This window comes from Ptiloglossa arizonensis, chromosome 1 (genome assembly GCF_051014685.1).
Source record: "Ptiloglossa arizonensis isolate GNS036 chromosome 1, iyPtiAriz1_principal, whole genome shotgun sequence".
Lineage (NCBI taxonomy): Eukaryota > Metazoa > Arthropoda > Insecta > Hymenoptera > Colletidae > Ptiloglossa > Ptiloglossa arizonensis.
The window spans coordinates 21,958,090-21,972,576 of NC_135048.1; the positions used below are offsets into that span (position 1 = coordinate 21,958,090).

The 14,487-nt window shown below is 42.3% G+C and overlaps 1 protein-coding gene across 7 annotated transcripts in view; it reads left to right on the plus strand.

Annotated features, from left to right (window-relative positions):
• Window positions 1-14,487, plus strand: part of Utx (Utx histone demethylase) — a 146,427-nt gene that overhangs the window by 21,333 nt on the left and 110,607 nt on the right. For 2 of the 7 annotated variants that reach the window (XM_076308858.1, XM_076308866.1), the window contains exon 1: window positions 4,695-5,387. The exons of the other annotated variants lie outside the window; for them this stretch is intronic. The gene's annotated coding sequence lies outside the window, so the exon portion shown is untranslated. Of the gene's footprint in view, window positions 1-4,694; window positions 5,388-14,487 lie in introns of those variants that run through there. 7 annotated transcript variants of the gene reach the window in all.

The window sequence follows — 14,487 nt, forward strand, 5'->3', positions numbered from 1 at the left end:
ATTTCGTAACGTGCACCACTAAACGTCACGTACGGAGAATGTCATTTATCGATCTGCGTTGAATTTAGACTCCGTTTGTAAAGCACTCCCCTTACTTCACGGTACCCCTTCGTATCGTAATTTTCATCGCTCAAGTGTACATCGAACGTTTCGATATATCATTTCGACGTTTTAACGATTTAACACTAAATGCACGGTGCTTTGTTCGTTCCAGGTATTAAGTAGGAGTTTTTTCAAAAGTGTGCAATAAATTCGATCAGATTTACGCGGCGGTGTTTTATTTTACACGGCGCGCATAGATTACACGTTAATACAGCTACGACGAGCCCGTGCGATTACGCAAAGGTTACATATTGCGTGCGAGATTTCGCGCACAGTTTTTCCTTCGATTAATTAACCGGTCATATAAAGTTGATATTTATGGAACCACGTCATGGCCGGAGCGTTACTTCAGAGTGAAGTAACTGCAATCCCCGTGCTTGTTTTTATGTAACTAACCTTCGTCGTGTTGTTATCTATCTATATTCCATTCGCTGTGGAGGTAAAGGCTCACGCTCGTTACGTGTGCTCGAACTTTCTTAGATAGCAGATTATCGCGGCAGAAGTATTTTTCTGAATTTCTAATGATCGTTTCACGTGAACAACGGCCTAGAGAAAAAAAACGCCAAGCGATCACTTCATAAGAGTATATTAGCAGTAAAAGATTTTATGCTCTCGGTCGGCCGGTATAAACTGCGTGCCTAACGGGCGCGCTTTCCCTTCTCGGCGTCGAGCAATTCCGCTTTGAAAACAGAAAAAAACTGAGAATCACTGGCGATGTTTCTTTGTCCAAGACGAGCGAACGTGAAACGAGAAAAACGAAACAGGAAAGTGGCGTCGTGTGTATTTTAGTAACGAATGTTAAGGGAAAACGTGACGCTTTGCGGTGGTGTGTTTGAACAAAGACGACACGATTTTTGACGGTCGAGAAGTTTTCTCTCGCTTATTCTCTCACGCTTTGCTAGAACTGTCCGCGTACTCAAAACTCGTGAGAGTTTTTTCGTTCGTTTGGTTACGGTTTATAGTGTTCATAAATACATTTGGCGAATGGTTTTGTCGCGTTGGCGTAGGCTTACGCGGCGCACAATCGAGCTGCACAAATTCGTTCGAGTTGCTCGAGTGATCGCGCTACTCGATTCTGTTACGCGAATTCCCTCGCGTTACTCGACTAATCGTTCGTTTCTTTTTTGTTTTTTTAGTTACTGGAACAACTAGGGAGCTACTCGAATTTCTTCGAGCAACTTGAATAATCGAGCTACTCGAATTTCTTCGAGCGACTAGAATAGTCGAGCTACTCGAATTTCCTCGAGTGCCTAGAATAGTCGAGTTACTCGAATTCCCTCGAGTTACTCGATCGATCGCATTATTCGAATTTCTTCGCAATCGGAATGATCGAGCTACACGCATTTCTTTCGTTTATTTCAGTGATCGAGCTATTCGAATTTTGTACAATCGTTTAATATAATCGAGCTACTCGAATTTTGTGCAGTCGTTTAATATAATCGAGCTACTCTAATTTTTCGAGTTACTCGAATATTTGAATTTCTTCAAGTTCCTCGATATTCGAATAGATGATAGGCGGCTAATTTTTTGTTACGACACAGGGACAGTTCTGTGCTCGAATTTGTACCCACTCGGAGCACCGTTTCTTTCTACATTTATATTTACCGATTCGAGCTGCGGCCCTCCTTTACGTTTTGCCTATATATAACGAATCGTATCCGTTTCCGCCTTCTCATTTGAAATTGTAATAGGACTTTTAAATAGACTTTTTCAAATGCAGAAAACAACATCCTCGTGAAGGGGCGAGTTACATTTACATCCATGTAGGTATGCGTTATATAATGTTTGCGTTCAACGATCTAATTTTCTATTTTATCCTACCCAGAGACATCATTAACGGTTATCGATCATTTATCGTTGCTTCTTAATATATTGATAATACAGTGTACTAATTACCGATTTTAAAGAACAGTTTTTTTTCCACACTTTGTACACGGGGTCCCCGATAACTTGAACACCTTAAATATCTTTGTCGCTTGTGACAAAATGTTCCATTTGAGTAAAGTTTGCCGATATCTTTTAAGACCAGAGTATTCATTCGAATATTATCAATATACGCTTTAGGTCAATTGAATATTTCATCGAAAAGTTGTGAAAACATTTGATATAAATAGTACCGTTACGCGAAGGTTAAGAAAATATCGGTGACCTTGAAATCTGACAAGAAATTAATTGCGATGAAATAACATTATAAGTCCCGTAGTAATTATAGAATAGATAAAAATGTGTAATAGTATGTTATTATCTATTGGTAAAGGCGTGCAGAAATTAATGTAACACACTTCGGGTAATAGAAATTTATTTGTGTATTAAATGTGGTAGTATAATTTTATAAGAAATCCACAAGGATTACTGCAGCAACCCAACACTTATGTATATATTTGGAGTGGTAGCGAGAATTTGACGAACACGTGCCTTTGTGAAGCGCTACAACCTTACTCTATAGAACCGTGCCAGATCGGAGACGTATAATCAGACAATTATGCTCATAATAATAGACTTGGATTCTTAGTAACTCCGCCGCGAAGAGATCTACCGGCGAAGCCTTATTTACCTACGTGCCTTATGGGAAAGTTTTTGGTCGCTTAGTTGCAAAAACCGACGTGCAATTTCACGACGTGGACGTTCACGCTTATTGTAACTCGTTCCTCGATAGTCCACGAATTTGAACCGGATAACGTTGAAAGATTTCTAAACTCTGTTTTAGCCAGACACGTGTGCGGGGTGTTTTGTTATTAACGGGAATAAATACCGCACCACCCTGAATACCATAAAGTTTTGCGCTTTACGACTTCGTACGATACCGTAACTCGAATACAAAACAAAATTAATTCCCGAAGTTTCATATAATTTTTTATATTCTTCAATGGGGATCTTTCGGTTAAGCATACTACTTAGCGGTTTAAATTTTAAATGGAGCACCAACGTCGCGAAATGCATATCGCACTTATAACAATATAAATATCGTGTTATAATTAAAAACGCTCTAACGTTCTTATTATATAAGTATATTTAATAATTGCACGTTAGAGAACGGATCGTATCGCAAATTTTTCTTGACCTCCTAGATCAAATTAAACGACTTGGCCAATGTTTCGATGAAAAATACGAATTACATTCAAGTGAGAAAAATCTATATTATCGATTCTCTTGCAGTATTTATTTTCATTTATGAGAGGTCAAAGATCGTACCGATTTTAAAATTAATGGAAATAGGTCGACTTTTATGTTATTCAAATTATCGGCGTTCGTATCGCTGTTACGGATAATCGTGTAAAAAAAAAGGCGGGAAAAGTACACGGAATCTAGTACTCTTTTAAAACAGTTTTAAGGATTCAAAGTTTTCGAAGTAGCTGAAATCTATCGATGCGAGTTTGCGAGGCAATCCGCATTGAAAGCAGCGTCGAAATTGCCCTTTAAGCAAGGTTAAAATATAAAATAGAAAAGAAACGGGTATATCGCCCGGGGCGAAGTATCTTCGCCGAAAACGATCACAGTTTTTTTAACAGTGGATCTTTCGATCCGTATCTCCGATCCACCTGAATATTATCGGACCCTAGTGGATTTTAGCAGAACGTAATATTATAGACGCTATACCGTTAGTACCATTCCGTGTTATTACAGAAAATTATGTACGAACGACGGTGTTCGAATATTTAACGATACAATTAAGATAGTTATAAATCGACGATTTTAATTATACACATCTATACGCACGTCTCGTATTAAAAGTAATTTTATTGTTGTGTATCGTGCAAAGCGTGATTACTCTGGCTAAATTTTTTTATGCCATGCTTATACATATGTAGGTCTTGGGCTTTGTATGACGTTCTCTTTCGCACAAAGTGGCAAAGTGATACCAGCATACGAGAAACGGATTGGCAAAGGCAAGCCTGCGCCGTGGTAATTCGGCATAATTTATTAACCGCTTTGGGAGGGGCAACTTCTCGTTCCGCTCGAATACGAATTTCCCGCGCAGCTGCCCGATACATCGATTCATACGCACGTTTTCGAAACGAATGCGAACTAGTGATTCCACTATGCAGGAACTTTCCGAAAAATTGGTTTAAACTTTCGATGTACACACGCGTATTATAAGCACCAAAACACAAAAGATTTGATGAATGTGTATTCCGAAATACTTCTCTCACATCGTCTGCAGTTTTAGGATAAACTATTCTTATACGTAGCAAAATGATCGGTAACGGGTGTTAAATTAAATCCAATACAACGATGTGAATTTAGTACGTCGAACGTTGAAGAGAATCATCATAGCGGCGATGGCCGAGGCAACGTACCAGATAAGCACGCTATCGAAACACTGTAGACAGCTGTAGTTCATACCGTGACACACGGGGTGGGTGCACCGGGCGGTGGCTTGTCGACGAGTGTCACGGTACTGTTCTAAAACAGGGCCACTACGCATGCGCGATTCCCCTATCGTTCGTTCTCGTCCCCGAACGTCCCTCTGCTGTAATATTACCGTCGGTCTCCCCTCCATCCATCTTCTCGTATCCCCTCCCTCGTCCTCTCCTAATCCCCGTGTACCCTTCGCGCCAGTCGCGTTAGTTGCGTGAGAGCCTTTAGTGGGGGAGGTGCTCTTCAGCACTCACTGTGCGTAGCACCCTCTCCTCTTTCTTATAATCACTGCCATTAGTAATAATATAAAGTAGAATTTATCCGTGGCCGTAAGCGGGTCCGATCAAGTGCGTGATTCGTGATTCGAACAGTGACACCGAGTTCGTGGAGATTTAAACCGTGGTCGGTGTCCACAGATCTACCAGCAAATGTGTCGCGGAGAGGAAACCGTAAGTGTTCGTTTCACGCCGAGAAAGAAGTGAGGTGAACCTTCGCGGACCCACCGTTGTGTTCCAAGTGCTCCGCTTCTCGCGGCAGAGCGCACGGTCGCGTTCCTTCGTGTCGAACAGTTTAATCACGTTCCGTCAGCTTTTGTTTTGTGTATCGACACGTTACTGCCCGACGCGTCCGACGGCCTTGTTTGTTCTTTCTCGCTCGCTATACTCGACGCGCGTTGCGTAGATGTATCATAATATGTTGCGTGCGACGTTGTGACCGAAAGCGACGTCTGGGATTCTGTGCGTGATTCCAACGAGGAAGTCGGCGAACTTGTGTACCGCCAGTGTGTGATATTCTCGTTCTCCAGCGTCCTCTTCCCGTTTCAACGAGCCTCCAGCGAACCGTGCGTCGGCCTTTCAGTGTACATGTGGCGTCTTCCTGGCGCTGATTGAGGTTTAAATTCCACCGGACCTTGGGCGATTTAAATGGTGAGTGAACCGCTGACTGTCGGTGCGTGCGCGTCGTGCTTGTCTCTTGGTTGGCACGCTTGCACGTCTACGCGACAGGAAGCGTGCTTTTCTCGTTGTTACCGACCACTGTGCGCGGCGTTTACTTCGAGATCGATTGTCGCGCGTTGTTTAACCAGTACATTGCGATGCAATTGAACGAAATACGCGTCTGTCCGGTTTTCCGACCGAATTTAGAAAGTCCGGGCGTGAAATTTTTGTCGAGCGGTACGATCGATGCCTCAGGGACGCTTTCGTATACGCCCTAGACTCGTCCTTTGACCCTTAAATGAGCAAGCGCTGTGTGGCAACGAATTTGGAACGTTATTTTTTTTTCCAAGCTTCTACTTTCTGTAATACTTTCATCGTTCGATAAAAGGGGAATTATTGGAATCACGAATACGATGAAAATATATTACCCTAATAAATGTTCGGGACTTTAGAAATTTTATTCGCAGTTTCTTCGAACTTGACGGTAATAATGTAACCTTGTTAGGTGGTATTCGAATGTAGGAGTTGTAGATCGGTACTGTTGAAAAATTGTTTAGGCATCCGTTTCGTTACCTTGACCCGCATTACTTTTTCATACGGTCGTTGGGAATCGTTTACCGATAGATGATAATTTTCATACACCATAGAGAAATATTTTCAATAGAATAGAGGTGGAGAGCTCGTAGCTGTATTTTCGTCACGTGTTTAGAAGGTATATCGTGAGTCGCGGTGTCGATTATTCCCGCGACCTTGACGGGACCTTGATTCCCGTTGAAAGTAAAGTCTCCGGTAAGCGTAACTCAAAATCACAGTTTACTAAATCTGCGGAACGCTGTGCGTGCGCGTCATGGGAGGCTAGCGAACGTGGAAACAATAACGTAGCATTAATCGGCTGCAGTCTGAGTAGGTCAATGCAACAAGTCGCGTAAATGCCAAGCTCGATGATGATAATGCGTGAAAGGTTGAAGAATACCGGTGCGCTGACTAACTACTGTTCAACGTGAATCGTTAACAAGGGAAAAACTAGGTCGCTGTGAGCGCGTGTATGCGCTTCGTTGATTTATTTATAAGTAGCTCAAAATTATATATATATATATATATATGATTTCTTTGATATTTGATTTCTTTAGATATTTTCGCAAATTGTCATTATTTCACAGTACAATGACGATTTGGAACACGGTATTTAAATTCGAAACAAAAGATTTCTTAGCTAAGCGGTTAAGACTATTTTTCCGTTCCTGATATAAAGGTCAAGGAACATCGGGTTGACCTTCTAAAACATGAATGAAGCAATCAATTTTTTTAGTTTCATTGCGACAGTACTTGGACAATATTTGTTATGTGAAAGCAAAATGAATTCTCAAATTTGCTCACAATACACACAGTGCCTCGAGATAAGACTCTGTTGGAACAATTGCTGAACGATAAGGGGAAGCGTGGGTACGCATCTCGTTATTTTGTATGTAAGATTTAAAACATGTAAAAAGACTTTTTTTAAACGAACAGCTATATACTCTATATTTTCTAATTTACCGAGTCCGTATATACGATTGCTACAATTCCTTAGCAAAGTTAGTGTCACGAAAGCAAAAATTTATTAATTTCGCAAAAGTTATATCAATAAACGTAACCGTAGACTGCTTCGATTTGAAATGTTCGAAGATCGCTGAGAAAAAGAACTAATCGACCGTTTTTGCTTATATTTGAGCAAAAAAAAAAACTGCCATATTTTATTTAAGAGCTACGTACTGGCACAGAAATAACAGCGAGAAAGAATAATAAAAAAATATTGTTACTTTCGATTCAGTTCGTCACGCCGTCGAAATCCTAAATCGAATATATTAAAAATCGTCTTGATGCACAAATTGGACGAATTCTTTCGCGAAGAAAGAATGTGTTTTTCGCTTTATATTGTTTCCTTGTTTACTTTATGTATCTTTTTTGCCGTTATCTTCCCCGTTCCCGATAAGTCTGATGCAAGGAACAATTCAATCCTCTTGGCAATGGTAGTGTGAAATGGAAAGCTGCGATGAACCTCAAAACGGAACGACACGACACAGACACTCTTTCATCGCATTTGAATTACTCGCGTTTTACAACTCATGGGCGGCGAGCAATTACAGTTATTATCGCGCGTTTAAAATTGTTTCAAGCGTTTTCCAATCGAGGTCCCCTCCCCCCCATCGTTTGTGCATAAAGTTTCAAAATTAATTTCCGTAAAATTGCGTTTCAATCGTCTCTTCGTCTTTTAATACATCGCATGTTTTTAACTCTTTCGGTTTTCTTTTTTCTTTTTTTCTATTTTAACGACATGAATTTTTTTTTACGCTTACACTGTTTATATACATATTTGCGATTATTATCACGTAAACACTGCGCTCATTTCGCGTGCCGCAGCCTCATTATACGCTTTATTGAGGTTATGTTTCGCGACATTGTAAACGATTAAAGAAAAATTATTTTTGCTTACAAAAGATTGCACTTCGTACGGAGGCCTTTTTCTTTTCTTTTCTTTTTTTTTTCTGCAACGTGTTCGAGTTCAAATTATAGCGGTCAATGAATACAAATAAACTGCGATACATTGGGGTTGTCGTTCAGCCATGTTCGTACGAGTCGAGTTTCAAGATTTATATCGATCGCAACGTGTTAAAATTTCAGTTAATTCCCAACCGCCTTGATGATCCAGATGCGATCTGCTCGTTCGAAAGATTTCCCCTTTTTACCAAGGAAAATAACGAAAGGAAAACTATACCTGTAATTATGAGAACAGTTTATCGAGGAAGTAGTATTTTATCCCGAATAGTTTCGAGTGACAACGGTGGTTGTTGCCTCTCACGGGTCGTCCGTTTCGCCTTGTGTTGATACGCGCATCCGCGTGTGTATCGCGTACATTTGTCTGCATAAGTCTCTCCTGTGTTTACGTTACCCACGTACGGGGAGTCCCCGGTGTTTAGCGAAAGAGGTGTCGAGTTTCAAAGCAGAGCAAGTCACCGCGACGCGCACACAACAAACGAGAAATGTAACGAACCCGAGAGCGGAGTTCCTATCGCGTAAACCAGATGGATGAAAAACGCTTTAAGTAACGAGACACAGGAAATAGAGGAAATGGAAATGTTTTCTCAGGATGTGGCGCGAGCGTGTGAACGTAGAAGAAATGATACACTAAATAGGAAAGAAAATTTTATCACGTCCACGGGGACGTTGGTGGGGGGTTACACACACGGCGTTTCGAAAAGGAGATTTATAACAAGGGAGCTCGGATCTTTCGAACGAGTACGTTCTAAAACGTACGCATTTTATCGTAGAACGAGACGTATTCTCGAACAAAATTTTACCGTGTTGCAAGAAAAGTATATTGTCGAATAGGAAGACAGAGAAGACTGTTCTTTTTTCGTTGTTATTTCAAAAGTTATATCTATCTTATTTCAAACCCTCGCTTCCATATTATCAAGATACTATACCTGGACGAACATTTGGTATCTTCCGATTTTTTTTTCGACATATTTTTCTTTTCAATGTTCTTCGCTAACTCACCACTGTCTATAGTTTTCAGCGACACCTTGGACATTCTTCTCGTAATTTTCAAACGACTCTATCACAATTCGTTTCCTTTTAATTATTTTTGCGACAGCTTTCGAAACATTGAATACAAGTATATTTATTAATAAAAGTCGACGGAGTTTTAACACAAATGCCAGCAAGACTTTCTCTGTCCGAATTAGCTTGGATATTTCTTGAGAATGGAATATTTTTATCACCACGTACGATACTGTCGCTTATTCGTTGGTTATTTAAAACATACCTTGTAATCGTTGGAATATATTCAGCTCTCTCTCTCTCTCTCTCTTCTTTTTTTAGCTTGTCCTACGGTCAAAAAATTCTGGACAATGAAACGCGAAAGAAAGAGTAGGCGAGCAGCGTAGAATTTAAATTCTTGATCTCACGGTCACTGACCATGGCATTCAGGCAATGCCACAGTGTTGTTGAACGAGTTGAAGATCAGTGCCCCTTGCTTCACGGCCTGAGTTCGACGAAAGATCCGACGATCAATGAGTCACTTATGTATTCATACCAGAAAAAACGACGCTCGGGAATTTAATTAACACTACCTGCCATGTAGCGCCCGAGTTGTTTTTCTTTTCTTGCCTTTTTCTTTTTCTTTCTTTCTTTTTTTTTTTTTTAATTATTGTGATATCGCGATTACGTATTATCGGTGGAAGGAATTAATGCGCAACTAATGTTAATCGTTACCGCATAGACGATTAAACATGGATCCCAGATAAGGCATTTGTAACGTACGAACCTCAACCCGGGCATTAATTCCCTCCAGAATCGTTAGTGCGTGTAATCGTGCTCTCGTTAATCTGATTACTCTGTTATTGCGTTGCGTCGAGCAATTACGTTGGTACACTACGATCCGTTGCACGCGAAATAAACAAAACCGATCAAACTGTTGACACCCGTGGTATATAAATCAACAAATATACAAGCTGAAGCCGAAACGCGTGTCACGATCGTGAAAGAATTCTACGTTTCAAGATCAGTGAAAACGTTAACGTATTCTCCACGAAGCTTGCGTTAATAATCGTTTTTTTTTTTTTCGGTAGAGAAAAAATCTATTTTATCATTTTCATTTACTTCGAGATGTGGAATTATTTCGTTCTCAGCCATCATATGTATATGCGTGTGTGTGTGTGTATCAGCGCATCCTGTATATTGGTTACGTTCGATTGAAAGTAAAAGAAAAAAAAATGAAAAAAAATGGACGATCGATTATCGAGGGCACTGATTACTGCTGGGTACGTTTACTTTAAGTTGATACACTGACGGAGATGTAACATCATAATGCACTTAACAGTGTATGTAAATATTACGTGCGCGGAACATACGGCTCTCTTGTATCTCTGAAAATTACCGTAAAATCGTTTCAAGATAAGCAACTATGTTGCCCGGTTACACGGCCAAGACGAGCGAATTGTATAAAAACGCCGCGCGCAGGAATGGGGATCAATTTGGTCGTTTTGCAACGCAAACACCTCGCGACATCCCAGAGGAGTAATTTGCACGCGAAACTAGTTTTCCCGCACATATTGGAATACGTGGACGGCGCGTAGAGACCAGGAGAGCAGAGGATGTGTTCGTACGCACAGTTAGGCACAAGTACGCGTCTCTGTCGGAGAGGAGTCAGCCTGATGTGATACAGGTACTAGAGACCGGGTCGTTGAACCTAGGTTCCTCTTGTGTACACTCCGCCACTGTCTTCCGCCCGTTTTCGTTTCAGTTTCTTACAGTAGGGAAGCTCCGTGGAATCTAAATGCGGGGCCGTGGCAAGAAGTTGAATAGCGCGGTGAAGTGGAAATAAATTACTTGGTCGATTAATAATTTAACGGGCTCCCTGTACTGGTAATTCAGTTGACTGATAATTAACCGTTCGACCGCTGACGAGTGCTAGATTCTTCGAAAAAAGAAATTTCTTTTTCTTTCTTTTTTTCCCCCCCGTATACAGCGTGCTGGGAATGCAATGGATTGCGTAAGATCGTGCATTTGATATTTTTTGTACGGAATAGCTACGTATTGATCAATTACGTTTGTTCGAATGACCTAGCAGCATATTTTGATCTATACTTTAAAACCTCGAAACCTTTTGTAGAATCAATTTGTATTTTTTTGTATAGAAGAAAAAATTGCTTCGATCAGTGCGTTAACAAATATAGAATTTTAATTTCAATCGTGGAAAAGATTGTAACTGTACGGATCTACGTACGGGTGCACATAATGATAAGGTATGGGGTTAAGGAGTATCGAGAGATCGTTCGATTTTGTATTATCGCATTTAACATCGTGTTTTGAAATTGTTTCGATGATGGAGCTCGGTCGAATTTTTCAGGACACCCTATACATTTGAAACCTAAAGTCACGTTAAATTACTTGTACGTTCCGTCCTAATCAAATGTTCATAAGTACACGTATGGCTCCGTGAGTTAACGATTTCCGGCATGTTCGTGGAATCCTGTTTGAAGTTAGTCACCAACTACAGTTAGTTTCCTGGCCTGCCATCCTGCTTGATCAAGGCGGCGCACACCTTGTCGGCTCGGATGCGCCTCTTGTTCGTGCACCTTCTTTTTTACTTGCACAGACTCTCGGTTCTGCCTAGTGTCTAGGCACAGTCTATACTCTCGGCGAAGGACTGGAAGAAGGAAAGGACGACAGGAATGAAAGAACCCTATTCTCTTCGTACGAGGGATTATTCGTAGCCACGAATAGCTTCGGTTTAGCGTAGAATTTCTACGATTTTGTAAAAGGTTTCGTAAAATTTTACAAGCGATAATCGTCGCTTAGAAATAACGTAAAGTAATCGTTTACTTGGAACGTATAAAAGTATTTAAAACACTTACGTTACAGTTTACCAGACGTACCACTTCCCGAAGTACAATACTCCGTTTATCGAACGATTTCGATAAAATCCTTTTGTAATCGTTAAACCCCTTTTAACGACCTCAAATATTGCGCGTACGAAAAAATGTGAAATACAAAAATGTTGTTTCGATCGAAGGTGTAGTCCGCTCCAATTTTGTAAACGCGATTTAAAGTTAACAAATTTACGGATACCGATATTCTCAGAAATACCCAGCGTTCGATTTCTAAACGATTAAATAGTCCGTTTAATTCTAAACTTCGCGTCTGTAGTTTATTTCCACCCTGTAGCCGAACTTCTGTGGTCGATAATCTATTTTTACCACGTGACAGACTGCGCGCGTCAAACGCAACAATAACCGTCCCGCTTTCGATTGGGCACGCAGTGGACATCTCTCGGTGGTATTCGTTCGTGAAACGCCAACGGGCGAACCACCACGCAGGCTCTCTCTCCTCTCCCTTTGCCCCTTCTTTTCCACCCGTGAAACGCCGTAACGTTCGGACCGAGCGGCGCGTACACGGGCTCGAAGCGATTCTGTCGAGATTGCCACGGATGCACGGAAGAAGCACTAGTCGCGTTCCGACTTCCGATTGGTAGAACACGGATCGTCGATCGAAAGACGGAGCGCGGTCAGCGTATCTTCCGTGCGTGCACAGTAATACGGAATCATCGAATGCCGAGTGACGCGACGCGCGTACGTGGTTCTCGATGAAATCACGACTCGAAACGAAAACAATATTTCGGGGAGCCGTGGACTCCACTCGTGACGCGGCAAAGCCGCGGGACGGCCCTGAGAGTTCACTACCTTCCCCGGATCGTTGCGAACGCCAGTTTCGAGACGGTGCGCGCGTGTGCGTTGCATGTCAGAGGCTCTCTCGTGGAGCCCCGCAGGAGAACGGTCCTTTCTCGGCACCGAAAACTGGTTCCGTATGCTTTCGTGCACTACATCGGGGGCCTACGCGGCCCGCTGCACCGCTGCCCAAGACTCTATCTGTCCCGGAGCAGAGAGCATAGAGGCTCGGGGACGACGAATTGGCCCGACGGGTCGGTCGTCGATTCCGTGGCCCAGAGGGCGCGTCGTTAGGGACGGTTTAGGAGTGAGTTTTCGTGTTGGGGCGGCTCTCTCCTTCCCCTTCCTCCACCGTCGTTCTACCGCTACCTCTTCTCGCCTCTTTCCGAGCACGCTTTCTCTCTCTCTCTCTCTCTCACTCTCTCTTTTTCTCTCTCGTGCTCTCCCCCTCTCTCGCTCTCTCTCGCAAGCTGGGGGCCCGCGGGAGTGACCCTGAAAGTTCAACAGCCCTCCCTCGAATGGCGCCCCTAACCGTCCCCCCTTCTCTCCACCCTCGTACCTCTTCCCGTGTCCCTTCCCTTTGTGTTGTGCACTGAAACCTAACTTCGCTTAGGCGGCCGCGGTTGCCGCCGCAGCCACCGACACGCCGTTTCTGTGCTGCACGAGACCCGACCTTTTCTTTCCGTCTCTTTTCGGTTGCTTCCTCTGTTTCCATGGATCGCGTGCGTGCGCGCGCGCGCGCGCGCGCATTTTCTCTCTATCTCTTTCACTCGTTCGCGCTCGGTTTCTCTCGGGCTCGTACCCTGTCCAGATATCTACGACGACCGGCCGCCTGCCAGCCGGCCCCGTGTTCTAAGGCTAAGGACCTTCGCGCTTGTACCGATTGCCCGTACATCACACGGGGACTCTTTTTCGCGCGAGAGTTTGAGAAATCGCGTTTACTCCAGGACTGTGGAACCAATTCCGTTCGAACTGTTTTTTCAATTCGGCGATCCACGCGTATACGAATATTAACGTCGCAATTTATCACGGAATAAGAATTGAGTAAATATCGGTTCCCGTTATCCCCGAACGTTCGTCTCGCAAAAAATTATTTTAGAGTTATTTTACCAATCGATCGTTGCGATTAATTTATGCGGGTCCGTGTCGGTGAATTAAACATCGTTTCCGAGGATATATCCGTTATAGTTTCCAACGATTTGAATCGATCGACTCGAAATAGCTATTCCATCTAACTGATATTTATAGACCGAAGTAAGGTACACGAGGATGTTATGAATATTATCGCGATGAATTATAAATGTCGATACCGTGATGAACATACGACATTTTATATACGTATCGCGATATTGTTCGTCCATTCGATATATAGCTTATTTTTGTTTTTAATTTACGTAACTGAAACGCGATTTATTTCACCGTTCTAAGAGGATCTTCACTGTTCTCGTTTCACTGGTTTCTATGTATCAGGTTGTTCAATTTAACGAGTGGAGTTGGTTTCTTTAGAATGTAGTCTTTTCTTATTTTTTGTTTTCCAACCGAAGCAAGTGAAAGCAAGATAAATTGTGTTTTTAACTGTAGTAGATTTCAAGTACGGGTACACAATGCGCGATACGACGGTACTTCGGAAATGTAAATTGCAACGTGAAGGACTTGAGTCCGGATGCGTTACATAACTCGAGTCTAAAGGCTTGAACCTTGACCATAAGATCAGCATTGTGCAACATTACTATGCACACTTGGTACCGTAGTGGTATATTTTCTTTTCTCTCTCTTGTGTTTCGAATATACTCTGTTTCGGTGCGCACAGGTACTCGAATCGACTCGATTATATACGTGTTTGTCGTTTCCAGGTTGTAAGCGCCAATTTCGCGCGTAGTTGT